The sequence below is a fragment of the Zonotrichia albicollis genome, chromosome 1 (genome assembly GCF_047830755.1).
Source record: "Zonotrichia albicollis isolate bZonAlb1 chromosome 1, bZonAlb1.hap1, whole genome shotgun sequence".
NCBI classification, from domain to species: domain Eukaryota; kingdom Metazoa; phylum Chordata; class Aves; order Passeriformes; family Passerellidae; genus Zonotrichia; species Zonotrichia albicollis.
In genome coordinates this window covers 119,100,117-119,114,826 of record NC_133819.1, presented here as the reverse complement: position 1 = coordinate 119,114,826, position 14,710 = coordinate 119,100,117, and the positions used below count along the sequence as shown (strand labels likewise).

The following is a 14,710-nucleotide window of genomic DNA, read 5'->3' as shown; positions in this document are numbered from 1 at the left end:
AGAATAATTTTACTCTTTTTTTTTTTTTTCTACTGTGTAATCTTAAGGTTGATTGCTTTATGCTGGCTGAAGAATGTTGCTCTTGGACCATTTTAGAAATACACTGCTAACTGTACCTTGCTGAAAAATGCAAAATACTCACCATAATATGGAAGTAGGCCTAAGAAACTGAATGATAAATTCTATAATGAGATATACAAGTGAGGCAGGTCATTTGGTTAAACACAGAAATGATGCATCATATTGGATTTTGTTTTCCTTGTTTGGGAACTGCATGATTGTGCAAAAATAAACTTTATTTTTAAATTAGATACAGAAAACCCCATTCAAGTCTGCTTTCAAAATGAGTGTTTTATCAGTTGTATTTATATTCATTGAATTCCAGGGTTACATTTCAGAAACAGTAGGGTACTCGCTTTGATGCTGAGATTAGAAAAATGTCCACTCTTATTTTTTCCAGCACTGAATTGAACATAAAATGCTTTCTGAAGATTCAGTTGGGCTTTTTCAGCCAAATTTACTTAAGCATGCCTGTTCATTGTGGAGCTGAGGAAATAAGGAGAGGATGAAGAGTGCTGAGGATTGTTTTCTTCTATGTCTGCAAAGCTTTTTTTATCATTTTCCTTTGAAGTCTCTGGAAGTTATCTGGTGTTTGTATTAACTTTTTATATGAAAAGAGAAACTGATTTGTCTTTCTAGGGACCATTTTAAACATCAGAGATTGTGAAGAGCAGGAATGAAATCCACCTGACTAAACAAAGCCTAGCACAATAAATGCAGACAGTCGAAGGGTTTGGTTTCAATTCTGACTTCACTCTTGCAATAGTGCTATCTAAATTTACCTCCTAAATAAATGAACACTGCAGGTCTCACTCCAATGAGACAAGTTTCTCTGTGCATGCCTCGAGGTTCCTTTTGACTTATAATGTTTGGATTTCAGAGCAGCACCCATGGGGTAAAATAACAAAAAAAGTGCAGAAAATCCAGGTATAGTGTCTTTCATGATGACTAGTTAGGAATAGAATGAATTTCACTACCTGTTAATGGGTTTTATGAAACTGCAGCAAGGTCTGCATCTGTTTCTCTGATTGATCCTGTAAGGGAGCACAATGCTCAAGTTAGTTTTGCTTTCAGTGAAAGTTATTCCCTCTCTTATTTCAGCCTTAACACAGGGCACCCCAACAAGTTTATTTTAGACTCTCTTAGATTTGCTTGGCCCTAAAAAACAGGAGAAAAATAATTGAGTGTATAGGATTCAGTCTTTGTAACTCAAATGTCACAGAAAGTCATAAAAGTCACGACCTTCTGTGCTTGATTTCCTGATGATATATGACACATATGTCTGCCTAATTTAGTGCTTATTAAATGAATAATGTTAATGGTTAAGGAGTATGAAGCCTTCATTAGATTTTGCAAGCAGCTAACTACTGTAGTAAAAAGAGCTCTTTATTTGGTATTTATTGCAAACATATCAGAATGTCACCAATATAATCTCAGAAGACTAAAGCCAGTAGAGAAGCTGCAACTTTTGTTAAAAACTGTTGTTGGGTTGTGTGTCATTTTTAAAAATTGATTTTGATGTTATTCACAGGTGGAGATTTATTTTTTATTGAGTCTTGAAAAGGAATAATTATGGGAGAACAAAAAAAAAGAACAAACTAAGAAGGACAGTCAGCAGTTTATTTAGAAGCACTTCCAGTTTGAGCTTCTCTAGATCTTTTAAAGAGGTTGCATTAGTTTATGTATCTACTTCAGAGTTAGAGTTTTAGAGTTAGATGCAAGAAATACACTTGCAATTCAGTCACAAATGACTGACCAAAAATTTACTGCTACTCTTACCACCATAACAGAAGGTACTTCCAAATATTTGTTGCCCAATACTCAGAGTATTCAAATCACAGTCTGTGATTCCAATACTCAGAGTATTCAAATCACAGTCTATGATTCCATAATATTGTCCAAATTTTTACCTGGAATGAATTGTTCATTACTCACAGTTCATTTGTTAGTCATAACTCATTATCTTTTGTTAAAGTTTCAGTCAGCTAATCAAGAAGCAGAAAATATACTGTATGACCAACATAATCCCACAAATAATGATTGATCAAAATGAGCAGTTCCTGAAGAGCAGAGTGACTAAAAATCATTCAGCTAAACCAGTTATCAAAGACATAAAATGCTCATTTATTGACACCAATCAAGAGGGGTTTGTGAATGAGTCATGAACCAACAGCCAATTTGATTTGGGTTTCCTAATAGCAGTAGTAAATTAGTGTTTTGACATAAAATATCATATTTAAGTGTCATAATTCCCTTTCTTTAAATATTACTTCTGCATGCCTTACCAGAATGAACTGGGCAATCTACAATTAGCTGTAGAATGGCCAATGTCTTATGGGATAAGGGTTAGCACCTCTATGTGTTTTATTGAAACCACATTTTAGGTAATGCTTCCTTGGCTTGTTTTCTCTGTAAAAAACTGTAACTTCTTGTTTCCATAGTCTCATCTTGGGTCATTTGGCATTTTTGTACACAATTTTAGCAGAAACTCCATTTTGTTGATTGAATGATGACATTTCTGGGCTGAGAACATGATCCCTCCCAATATCATTGTCCAAGTTAAACATTTAAATTTACCATTTTTGTCTGAATTCAGATTAAGAATAATTTTTCCGTCCTTTAACTATATTTCAGCACTCTATGCATCATCATTTTGAAAGACCAGAATTCCTTGCATTAAGGTAGTTCCATTATACAATGCATTAATATGTTGAAGGGTTTATCTACTCCAAATCAGGCTCCAGTAAGTCATGGCCAAATTATATACTGCATCTGAAAAGAAAGTGGTTAAGTTTAAAGATGTTCTGAAAAGACTGAGCAAAATATAAAGATACACAATTTACCTTGAAGCTCTCCAAGAGCTTCATCTCCGAATTATGTGATTTTTGGAGCCCCAATTTGAATTAGATGCAATTTGAGTAAATAAAAATGACAGTGGAAGATATGGTTTCAACCAGTTTCATTTAATTATTTTAATGAGAAAGCTGATCATAACGCATTGTGTAGTTCCTTTTCTAGAACAGGTACATTGAGATGTTCTGAGATTCCTCTTCCAACTGATAAATCCAGACATGACATTTTGCATGAGCCAGGAGATATAGTTAACTCAGAATTGCTGGAATAAGAAAACCCAAGAGCTTTTAGCATTACCTAAACAGATATTGACATTATTTACAGAGAAAGAGAATTCTTTTTTTTTTTTTTTTTTGTCACATCTGGAGATCTCTAGGTATGAGAGGCCATAAATGCAATCAAACTTATGGCCAGGGGAGGACAACACCTGCTGTTATTATTGCATGTTATCTACTAATATCCTGGTAAAAAACCTTTTGTTTTATATGTGAATATACAGCATTATTGTTATACATTATGTGAACACCCAATAATTTATTAAATATGTTTTTCAGAACAATACCGATATTTTAAGTTGTTTTTTGAGCATCAAAGAACAAACTAAGACCAGAATTATTTTTTCAGCTATAAAGGACATATATTGCTTGCTATGTTGCATTTACAATGTAATAAGTGTTTTTAAAGAAAAAACAAGGAGAGCAATACTAAGTGAAGTCTTGCAAATGATAAACAATTCACCTAAATATGAAGGGAAAAAAATATCCTTAGCATGGATATACACTTGTCAGACCCAGTGAGAATAGCTGGTCTAATGAACAACTCTTTTTCATAGGGCTGGAAAAGATGTTGGCTCTGCAGTGTAATTCTCGTCAATTTTCCCCCTCTCTGAGCTCTACTGCCATCATACAGAGCTATTTGTTGGAGAAATTGCCAATTTTTCCCATTAAAGGAAACTGCTTATCGTTCTAGCTTTCCTAATTTCATGTAGCAGATGATACCATGCATTTAAGAGAGCTCAAAGTGACCTTTCATGCATGATTTTGATGCTTTTTATTAAGAAATGCTTCATACACATACATCCTTTAAAGCAGAACAAATGTTCATATATATACAAGAAAAAACTCTTAGAAGCTACAACGTGTTGATGTTTTTCATTCTTTAATTCATATGGCAATAGGTTTTGAAGATTATCTACAAATGTCCTACTTTTGATATTTTGCATGTCTTTTGTTTTGCTGTTTTCATCCATGTTTTCACATGAAAATAGTGTAACAAGACTGGAAAAAAACCGTGAAATAGGATGAATTTTTTTAACATAATATTAACAGACTCTACTACTTAATTGTTTAACAATGTAGAGGTGAATACAAAGAACAAGAGAGGAAATGACAGTACACAGTTTATGATGAGAAAATCCAGGACCACTGGCTTGCAGAGGAAATAAGTACCTAATCATCATACATGGGAACACTTGCTCATTATATGCTAAAACATAAATTGTAAAGATGTATAAAAAATCTCTTTCAATTGTCTAGCCTCGTATTTACGCTCCAAGCAAAATTTGAAATGCTGTGACTACATATGGCCTAACTATGCCTGAAGGGATAAACTCAGATGTTTAGAATAAAAATTTTCCCAATAAATACTGGTACAATCTGGTGAGTTCAGAGCTTTTTCTGGCTAACTCCAGATAAGTGAGAAACTCCTTTTAATCTAATGAAATTATATCATTTATGCACCATGTCACTGCAATCAGGCCACAGAAAGTACTATTAAATATAAAAAGATCTATCTTGTCCTTAGTGCCATTCTTATGATATTTATTTCACTGTGCTTTCTACTCACAAGTAAAGAGATCTCAGCTACTGAAGAGATTCTTGTTGCTGTTGAAATGGGTTTGTTCTTTCTCTGTTTTATCTTGTATGTTGGTGGCAATACTGGAGTTTCCTGAAGCATGGCTGGCTGTACACCCAGAGCAGCAGAAGGACACCATAGGTGATTGTCTTCTTTGCTACATAAACTGTAAATATTTGTTTATGCCAGCAATGCCACATGGTGAAAGCCAGTGCCTTCAGTAGCTGGGCATGTTCCAAAAGGCCAAGGAAGGCTCCTGACTTCGACCCATTCTGCATTTTTCCATGTTTCCCTAAAATGAAAAGTAAGGAAAATCACTGCTTGCATCTGAGTTTTAAGGCTCTTAGCAAGAGGACCCATGCAAATGAACTTGAAAAGCATGCCTGGAGTATGACAGTCTCTTCTCCATACAAAACACAAACAGCTTCCATTCACAAGTGAAGAAATCCCTCGTTTTTGCAGTAAAGGAAGACTGGCTTGAGGTCTGCTGTCAGTTCTAAAACACACACTGAAGATTTGTCACTGCGGGATCTAACTGTGATCTCTGCAGAGATTTGCAGAGACTCGCATTGGTGTGACTGTGCAGAAGCCCCTGTGAATCTGAAGAAGTGTCAATAAAACAGAATGTAGCAAGGAATATGTTTTGGCATTAAGATTTCCAAACATTGGTAATAAGCAATAAGCCATCATTTATGGCTCAGATTTGGAGCCAGAATTTTTTCAATTTGAATGTAACTTGTGAGTTTATCCATTTGGAAATGATTTCCTTCCAATATATACACACACATATATAAAGACTTTCAAATATAATGGCGTGCAAGCTTTGCATATAGGATAGAACTGAGTTCACAAAAATGTGTCCAGAAGCATAGAAACCTATAACTCATATGGATATTGACAGCAGTAGCAAAATTGTGTTTTCTCAGTTTAGAAATTAGGACCAATACATAGAACTTTTGAAATTATGTTATAAAATATTGTTGATGGCATTAAAGAACAAAATAATGAGGACTGTAGCTATGTTGGTAGTGTTAACATCTACTCACTAGCTGGATTAATTAATTTATTTGAAAAAAAAAATCATGTTTCTTAGCACTGATCAGAATTTTTTATTTTCTAGTAAAGCTCATTGATGTTGAGCATGCTACACAGACAGATTTTTCAAAATAACCAATGAGAGACCATTTCAAAATCTTTATTAATATGAGCAATTTAAATATCAGTGGGAACTGATCACAGGAAATTCTGGCATCACTGTGTAAGAGTCATCTGAGAATTTACTGTATCATACAGGACAGCTTGAAACAGCAGTATATATAATTTCTGTTGTACATTGAGCTCATAGGATAGTTGCAGCTAAATGCAGGTAAACAAACTTTATCAATTTCTGCTTTAGATCCTTTGGAGTTCACTTATCAAACACTATTAGGCCTGTGAAACTAAACCTGTGGATTTATCCACTTATGTGCCGTGCAAGTATATCTCCCCAGTATGATGATGTTAAGGACTGTGGCTTTCACAATATGTGACATTTGCACATCTAACATGCTAGGTGGTATGTGGATCATTAAAAGTCAAGGTCAAAAATGGAGTGTCGAAAACAAAGCAAAACAAAGCAAGGTATCTGTATCCACTCTCATTAATTAAGCATTAAACAAAGCAAAACAAAGCAAGGTATCAGTATCCACTCCCATTAATTGGGCATTGATATTTTTTTCCTGGTCCTTCATATAAGGAAATAGTTCATATATAGAGATGTGTATTTATAGTAATATAATCCCCAATCCCTGCTCTATTGAAAATCTCTGCAGGTATTTTACCCTTCTACTGACTCTTTGAAAGTAAAATATGGATTTCTAACTGTATACAGAATTTTCTGACATGATTGTCAACGATATACCAGATCTCTTAATATACAGAAGTTTTAGAATGTAATTCAAATATATTTTCCATTTTGAAGTTGTGATGGCTAAATACACCTGCTTACTTAAAAATTATCTGTTAGTTTGTAGTTTTCAATAGCTTAATCATAATTTTATTTTCTCAGTTTGTATTGCAGGCAGTTCATCCGCTCTTCATTTAAACTTGAATGTTACCTGTTTACACATCAGAAAATACAGAAAGATGATAATATTTAGAAAACAAAGAAAAAATAAAAGCTGTGTTCAAACACATTATTTATATAATTATCCTATAATTAAAGTAATTACAGTTTGTGATGAGAAATAGTCTTTATTTTTTTGAAACATTTGCAGGTTTCTTGAAGGGTGTTTACTGATCATCACAGCAAAGTGACATGAAAAATACTTGGAGCTGTTCTCATTTCTGCAAAACATTTAAGCTGCATAAGACATGTTCTTCATGAAACAACTATGTGTCTTTACAGTCCATTAATTGACAGGCCTGTATGAAAGGGAGTTAGACTGATATTCAAAGACATTTGTGAGCTTTTGTAAGCTTGACTACAGCCACAGCTACTCTGCATATTTGAATTTTTGAATAAGAGTGGATTTCTAACAAATATTATCGCAAGCAGTAAAAAACAGTGTAAATGAAGGATTTCTTGCCTTATGGTATTTTTTGAACTTCTAGATCCAATTTGCTTTTCTTTATAGCGCCTGGAAAGCTGGAAGTTTACAAAGTGAAAGCTCTGTGTCCATGAAAATACCTGAAACTAGGATCAGCAGCTTTGTAAAAAACCCGCTGACCATTCAAAAATACTGATCTGAGACTCAGAACATGAGGCTGTTACTTAGGAAGCCAACCCAAACAGTATTTCTGCCTTTCATTGGTAGAAACCTACCACAGGCATTAGAATGAGAGAAAACAGGGCCAGGGACCATGTCAGGGCACTTCCACCACTAGAGTGTGCCTGCTCTGCAGCAGTGGTACTCAGCTGGCAGCACACAGCCCCTTCCTCACAAAGCACGCCCTACATAGACATTTTGGGGGTGACTGGGGGTCCTACTGCTCTATGGATGAGCATGTGTTTCCCTATGGAGCTGTTCTGGATTTTTAATCCTGGATTCATTTTTTTCACCTCGCAAGTTATGTTTCACTCTTCACAGAACTGCACAACAAAAATCATTATGGACAGATTAATCATAGAAGCAATTCACATACTTCAAATAACACATACATGGGACATATTCAGTAAGAAATACTAGTCAGCTACTACATTTGCTTGATTACATTCATGTAAATATCAATATGTGCACAATCAATATCTGCCAGGACTGTGGAAAATTAGGAAAACTATAACTCTCATAGCATGACATTTTCTTCTTTATTGTACAACCAAAGGAAAGTGTATATTGACTAGATCTCTAGAGAAAAACATCTATTTATTATTTGAAATGAGCCATATCAAAGACAGAATGGATTTTTCTACAATTATAATAGACAAAGTAGAACTTGTCTGAGAATTTTTTTCTTTCTTCTTTAAATATGATCTTCAGCAAAATGCAATCTTTTATTCTTTTTCTTTTCCAGCCTCATAAGCAGGGACTAAACACAGTGAGCACATACAGGTGTTAAAATAAAGTTTATTAAAAACTTCATCCATCCAACAACCCACTCTCATTTGGATATAATCTGCTTTCACAAGTGCCTTCCTGCTATCATCACAATCATCATACTTTCCCTGCAGAATGGAGAATCTCCGCTAAGCACAATTTTAGGGTGCACAAGAAAATATCTCTTTCTCAGAGGGACATCTTGAAGTTGTTAAAAGCAGCCAGTGGCTCCCTACCCATCAGTCTGTAAGGCATAGATAAACTGTTTTTAAGTTGTGATGCCTGTCTTGTTAGATTTAATACTCCAGGACAAATTACTTGGAAGTTCATTTTTGCATGGGTAACCAGATCCACATTAATTGAGTGTAGTTGTTTTCATGCAAAATAACAGGATCTCTGCAATTTTTGGAGCAGCTTTCTTAGTCTACCTTGGGAATAAATAAAATAAAATAAGAGACCTGGTTTGGCTGATTTTCTCAAAAAGTATTGATAAAAGTTAAGAGACTTGGACATACAGTGCTGAAAAGATCCTGGAGCTTAGCTAGGGCTGAATTCTTGAAGACTCAGTGTAGTTGCCCTACTAGTCAACTGCTCATAACTCTTGGAAAAAAAAATCCATTACCAAATAATTTTCAACTATTTCTCAATAGTTTAAATAATATAGCAATAGCAGGGGGAATTCATAGCAATAAAGACTTCAGGGATTTTTGTATTTGATACTTCTACATATGAGAAGACTAATTTTGCTAAGCCAGTCTCTTCCTAAAAGTGCAGCCACCTTGGGCAGTCATTTCAATTTATAACTAACCCTGCTCTTAAAATATTTCCCTAGAATTTAAAATATATCTTCTTGTCAAGACAAGCTTAACAAAAAAGTCCATAAAATAAGTAAAAATATTCTTCCAGCACTTCACGAGTACATTTTTACCACTCTACTGGCACGTAAAAACGCTTAAAAATATTTCTTATATTCTTAAGGGTCACAGATTATTTTTGGGGCAGAATATACATATACATGTACATGTACATGTGCATATACATATACATATATGTATATAAATATATATATATATCTTCCATCTTTCTTATTCTTTTGAAGAGTTATTTTTATGATTAAAATTGTTAACTTGAGGAGCTGAGACTGGTAGTTGTGTCAGACTAGCAATTTACACTTTCAGCAGAGGATTCGGGTAAGCTACACTGTTTTGACATGTTTCTTTCACTTTGCCTTTTTTATTTGACTTTTTGGATGCTCTCCTTTGTTTTGATGCTCTGGAAGAGGTTTAAGATGCCCTTCCTTAAAATACTGGTTTTTTAATTGTCACTAGAGGATACCAGAAAACACAGAAAGTGTGGTTACAGTCAAGGATCACTCTTGCACTTTTCCTGTGTTCACCACACAGCTGATATTTATGTGCCCTTCAAAAAGAGAGGACCTACCTTTGGAGGGCAACTCTAAGTCAATAACAAGTCAAAGCCCTTTGAGAAATTGCTGTCTATAGACAGGACATAACAGGCCTGGTGTCATAACAGGTACTAATACATTAAAAAGCACTGCCATTTGTTTTGCTCCAATTATCACTCAAATGGTAAAATATTTTGAATTTCAACTCTTTCTTAAACTAATCATACAGCACATTAATGTCTTAAGTGCACTTAGAATATGGTTAAAGAGAGAGATTCTCTGAGGGGTATTAAAACCTAGCTGAAACCTCCAGAGAAGCTAAGCCCTTTGGACAGGCACAGAGAATTTTCAGACTAAAGAAGATTTAGGAAGCACTTACAGCCAGAGTATCTGCAGGTTTGGGTCTTGTCCTGCTTAATAAAGTGGCAGTCACCTTCTGTTATAACAGTTCCTTATTAAGCTAATCTGCCATCTGCATAATAAAATCATCTGTCAACAATAATTGAGTCTGCTTTTTGTTCAGCTTGCAGTGGTGTCTCCATGCTACTCCATGCTCCCAAGCTTCCCAGCTCACAATGCTGAGGTGTGTCCTAAATCACACGAGGCATGGCACGGCTCCCGAAAGCAGCCTGCATCATTGTAGAACAGCAGACGTCTCCAGTGAATGAGAATTATTCTCTCATACCAGTAAAAATCTTCTCAATAATTTATTACTACACACTGAAGACCAGAATATTATAATCTAAGTTTAGAAAAGTAATTTTTAGGTCCCTCCAAAGTCTTTTGAATGGTACATGAAAGAAATCACGTTTTAAACAGTGGCTCAAATTATATCTCCTCTGGTATTATGCTGCGGAATTTGGGTGGCTGATTCATTTCTACTTTTTGCAGTCTAATAATTATTCAAAGACCTTGCTTCTTCAGAAAAGCACTCTTTTCAAACCATTATAGTCCTTTAACTGAAGTTCAGAGGAGTTACTTGTGATCACCATAAATTTGTGCCCAAAGAGGCAGGGTTCAGCCTGAAACTTTGAGGTACTGATATCAAGGGGAGCTCTGACAAGATGTACTGTAATTGCAGGATGTATAACCATGAAAAAGCCTCTGGTTATTTGGCTGAGACCTCAGAACTGAACAGGACTGATCAGAAACCTTCTATAGTGTTTGAACCCATTTTCCCCAATTATTTTTTTTTCTTCAGCTCAGCCTTTGTAAGAGTTTACATAAGCTTCTTTTTAAATTGGGATTCATAAGAAAATATCTAATAATTTTTAACTTCCCCAAAATCTCTGGTTTTTTTTTTTTTTTCTTTTAGGTAATCATCAGCAACATCTGCAATCATGTGTAATTCCAGAGCATTAGTTGCCAGACAGATGTCTCAAAATCATTGAATATTTTCATTTATGATTGTAATTAGAGGCATAATTTCAATGAATTACTCTAAGCTGCTTGCACCCTCTTTCCTCTTTTCTCATGTTTTCACCACCTCCTCAAACCTTGGATGAAACAGAAGTCATAAGAAGTTAAGCTACCAGCAAATAACCTTAAAGAATTGAGTGAAAATATGGAGAAAATTTTCACAGTAGTCATCTTATTTCATTACTTTTTTAAGATACTCAGGAAGAATACAACAACTTTTTTCCTTTAATTTTTTTTTTTTTTTTAAACTTAGGGAAGTTTTGTTGAGTCAGGATGAGCTAATGGTCCGAGGACCAGGAGATCTCAAGTGGTATTGACACTGATTTGCTGAATCATTTTGGGTGTACTTTCTATGTGTCAGCACAATCATTTTGCTGTTGGAAAGAGTGACCTAATGTTCACCAATTTGAAAAATGGAGGGTCGTGACAACCACAGTGATTTAGCCAGAAGAAGTATTTCCCTGCCAGAAGAACTATGGTTGCAAGTTTTATCATGATATTATCATTATACTTTCTTCTCACTGTTAAGGAATATGTTTTACTTCACAGTTCCTAGAAAAAGTATTTTTTAAAGCATGAGCAAAACAGTTCTTAACAAGAGTCATCTTTACAGTCAGTGTACATAGTGCACACGATATTTTTTTCAGATATCTAATCTGCAAAAAAAAATCCCTATTCTATTAAAACTAAAATAAATTAGAACAAACAAATTGTATTTTCCTCAAAAGAAACAATTATGAATAAGTAAAAATATGTAAATACTTTAAAGAAAGATGCTATGCTCTGAAAAAAAAATAGAAGAAATTTCTGAATGTGCAAACGAAACTGATTTCAACTTTTAGATCTGGAACCTTGGTCAGGTTCAGGGAAATTTTTAGGTCTCACTTGAAAATTTAAGTCCTTCATTAGGAGTTATGAAGGAAGCCTGCCTATATATATTGCAAGGTGTAACTGTCACTCATCTATTTTATGGATGTTCCCAATGTGTCTTTGCTATATACATAATTTTAAAACAAATACACTGGATTTTTTTTACTCTAAAATGTGAATTATCCAATGGCAACTATTTCATAGAATCAATAGAAGGGCCTGGGTTGGGAGAGACCTTAAAGATCATCTAGTTCCAATCCCCCCACTTTAGAGACAGCTTCCACTAGACCAGCTTGCTCAGAGCCTCATCCAGGCTGGCCTTGTACACCCCCAGGGATAGGACATCCAGAACCTCTCTGCACAACCTGTTCCACTGCCTCAGCACTCTCAAAGTAAGAAATTTCTTTCTGATATCTGATTTAAACTTACTTTCATTCAGTTTAAACTCATTCCTCCTTGTCCTGTTACTAAATGCTTTTGCAAAATCTCTCTGCATTTTTCTTGTAAACTGCCTTCAGGTACCAGAAGGCCTCAGTTAGGTCACCCTGAACAATCCCAGTAGGAGAGGTACTTCATCCCTCCAACCACCTTTGTAGGCTCCCCTGTCTCATTCCAACAGGTTGATGTCCTTCCTGTGCTGGAAACTCAGTGTTTGGTTTCATCAAGGTCTTTTTGTGATGCGATGTTTTTTTCAAGAAATAAGAGATTTTACATTCCTGTGGCCAAGGGAATGTCAAGAATTAAAAGAATAAGAAACAGAAAATGTTTAAGGATGACTCTGAAGACATAGATACTTATGATTAATTGCCTCAGCCAATTTTCTGTAGCATCTGCATGAGTCACACAGACAGAATTTAATGCAGAATGAAAACACCTATGGTAAGCAACCAGATTAGTAAAGTCCATCAGGTCTATCATGACTGGAAATATTTTAAGGGTTTGAAATGTTATCTGTTCCTTTCTACACATTAAGTCATGCTCCCCTATCCCACCTAGTTGAATAAGGCTACTTGTATTCTTGGAGGAAAGCATGTGTGTAAGCATATCCTGAGTTTCTTTACCCAGGGAAATTAGAAATTACTCAAGTTGATCTGTCGGTGTCCCACTTTCTTTGATGTTCATGGTGATGCATGGAGGTGTCTCATTTTCTTATGAGAGAGGAATAGAGTAGAGAACAGGAAAGGATTAGGAGACAGCGCTAGGTATCTGAAAGATCAATTCAGTAGTTATGGGTTTATCCCATCAAACACAGGTCATTGGCTGATTGAGAAGGGTCTGTATTTACAAAACGTCATATCTGGACAAATACAGATATTGAAAATATCAAGACTGGGTCTCTCAGTGTGGCAAACAGGAGGTGCAGAAAAATCCCATTAGCTACTAACTGGATTTGTACCCTTGTGTCTCATGCAACACTTTGAAAATTCACTCTCAGTCATCAGGAAGTAAGGTAATATTCCAGCATTCCAAATTGTGTCATTCGGATACAGACAAGAAGCCTAATTGGCTACCGTGCACAAAGAGTCAGAAGCATAAAGAATTGCTTATGGTTACATATTTTATTTAAAGCCTGAGTTTTTCCACTGGACCTGTCTACATATGAGTCTTTAATTAAAAAAAAAAAACCACAAAACAAAAAACATTACTGGATCTTTAGTTATTTATAACTCAGTTTTTCAGTTGGATGGAAATTGTTTCCAGTCTCAAAAACACAAAGATATCTCAAGACAAAAGAATTTTAAAAAATTTTACTCATAAAATGGGAACAGTTCAGTTACATAAAAAACCCCAAACCAAACAAAATACATACATGCTGTGCAAACTGTTCAGTTACCCATCATGTTCCAAGTGTGTGTTATGTTTATGACAGTCCAGACAGGAATCCATATTTTGAATCTGTACCATTAAATTCACATAATCAGATTTTTATTGTGATGGAAATTCTGTGGCTTTCTCTTAGAGGATTTTGGAATAGTTCTTATTTTCTATGTCACATCAAGAAATGAAACTGGATACAGAGGCATGTGACAAGTGGAGACCATCATACCACACTCCACCCATGAATTCATACCAATGATTCGCCCAAGTCAAAATAATTCATGACAGATCTTCTACTAGCATAACCTCTGCCTCAAGATTTTTTAGTCAAGAAAAATGTAAGTGGACAGCCAGGAGTACTAGCTTAATTCTTCATTAACTGTATGAAATGTGCTAAATATCTTGACTAAGAAACTTTGAAATAAAATGATGTCCAGAAGATTCCTTAGAGCACTCTCTGTTTCCAGTGGCAAGCTCTTTTCCCCAGTCATAAAAAACATTTCACACAGTTGGTAAGTACTCAAGAGAGAAGTAGATTATAATCATGAAAATATGTGTTTTAATTTTTAATCATAATCCTCCATATGACTGAATGTGAAGAGTTCATTGACATATACTTTAGTGAGACGAAATAATGTTTTATCGTAAATGTTATCATTTCAAATAAGACCACTACATGCATGAAGAAGTGATGAGTAATACCTGAGGAAACCAAACCATATTTAAATGCAAGAAGGAATGTTTTTGTGTCAGGATGTTTAGCAAGGCTGTTCCGGGAGTCATTGCATACTCTGCCAAAATCGTTCATCATGCTGGAAGTCCTTCTGACAGCATTGCACTGCCTTTCCTCCAAAACAGCACCTGAAGCTGTGCTTAGCCTTTGGAAACTAGGCTGAAGCCAATATAAAAACCTCTA

General features: G+C 35.1%; 2 long non-coding RNA genes across 3 annotated transcripts in view; one reads left to right on the top strand and one right to left on the bottom strand.

Annotated features, from left to right (window-relative positions):
- Nucleotides 1–3,431, top strand: part of LOC113458701 (uncharacterized) — a 195,856-nt gene extending 192,425 nt beyond the window's left edge. Inside the window, exon 7 of the long non-coding RNA XR_012582711.1 lies at nucleotides 461–3,431. This is a non-coding gene — a long non-coding RNA (uncharacterized LOC113458701). The remainder of the gene's footprint in view (nucleotides 1–460) is intronic.
- Nucleotides 2,671–14,710, bottom strand: part of LOC106629273 (uncharacterized) — a 198,257-nt gene continuing 186,217 nt past the window's right edge. Inside the window, exon 6 of one of the 2 annotated variants that reach the window (XR_003379517.2) lies at nucleotides 2,671–5,059. This is a non-coding gene — a long non-coding RNA (uncharacterized LOC106629273). The remainder of the gene's footprint in view (nucleotides 5,060–14,710) is intronic. The other variant, XR_012582700.1, reaches the window with a different exon arrangement.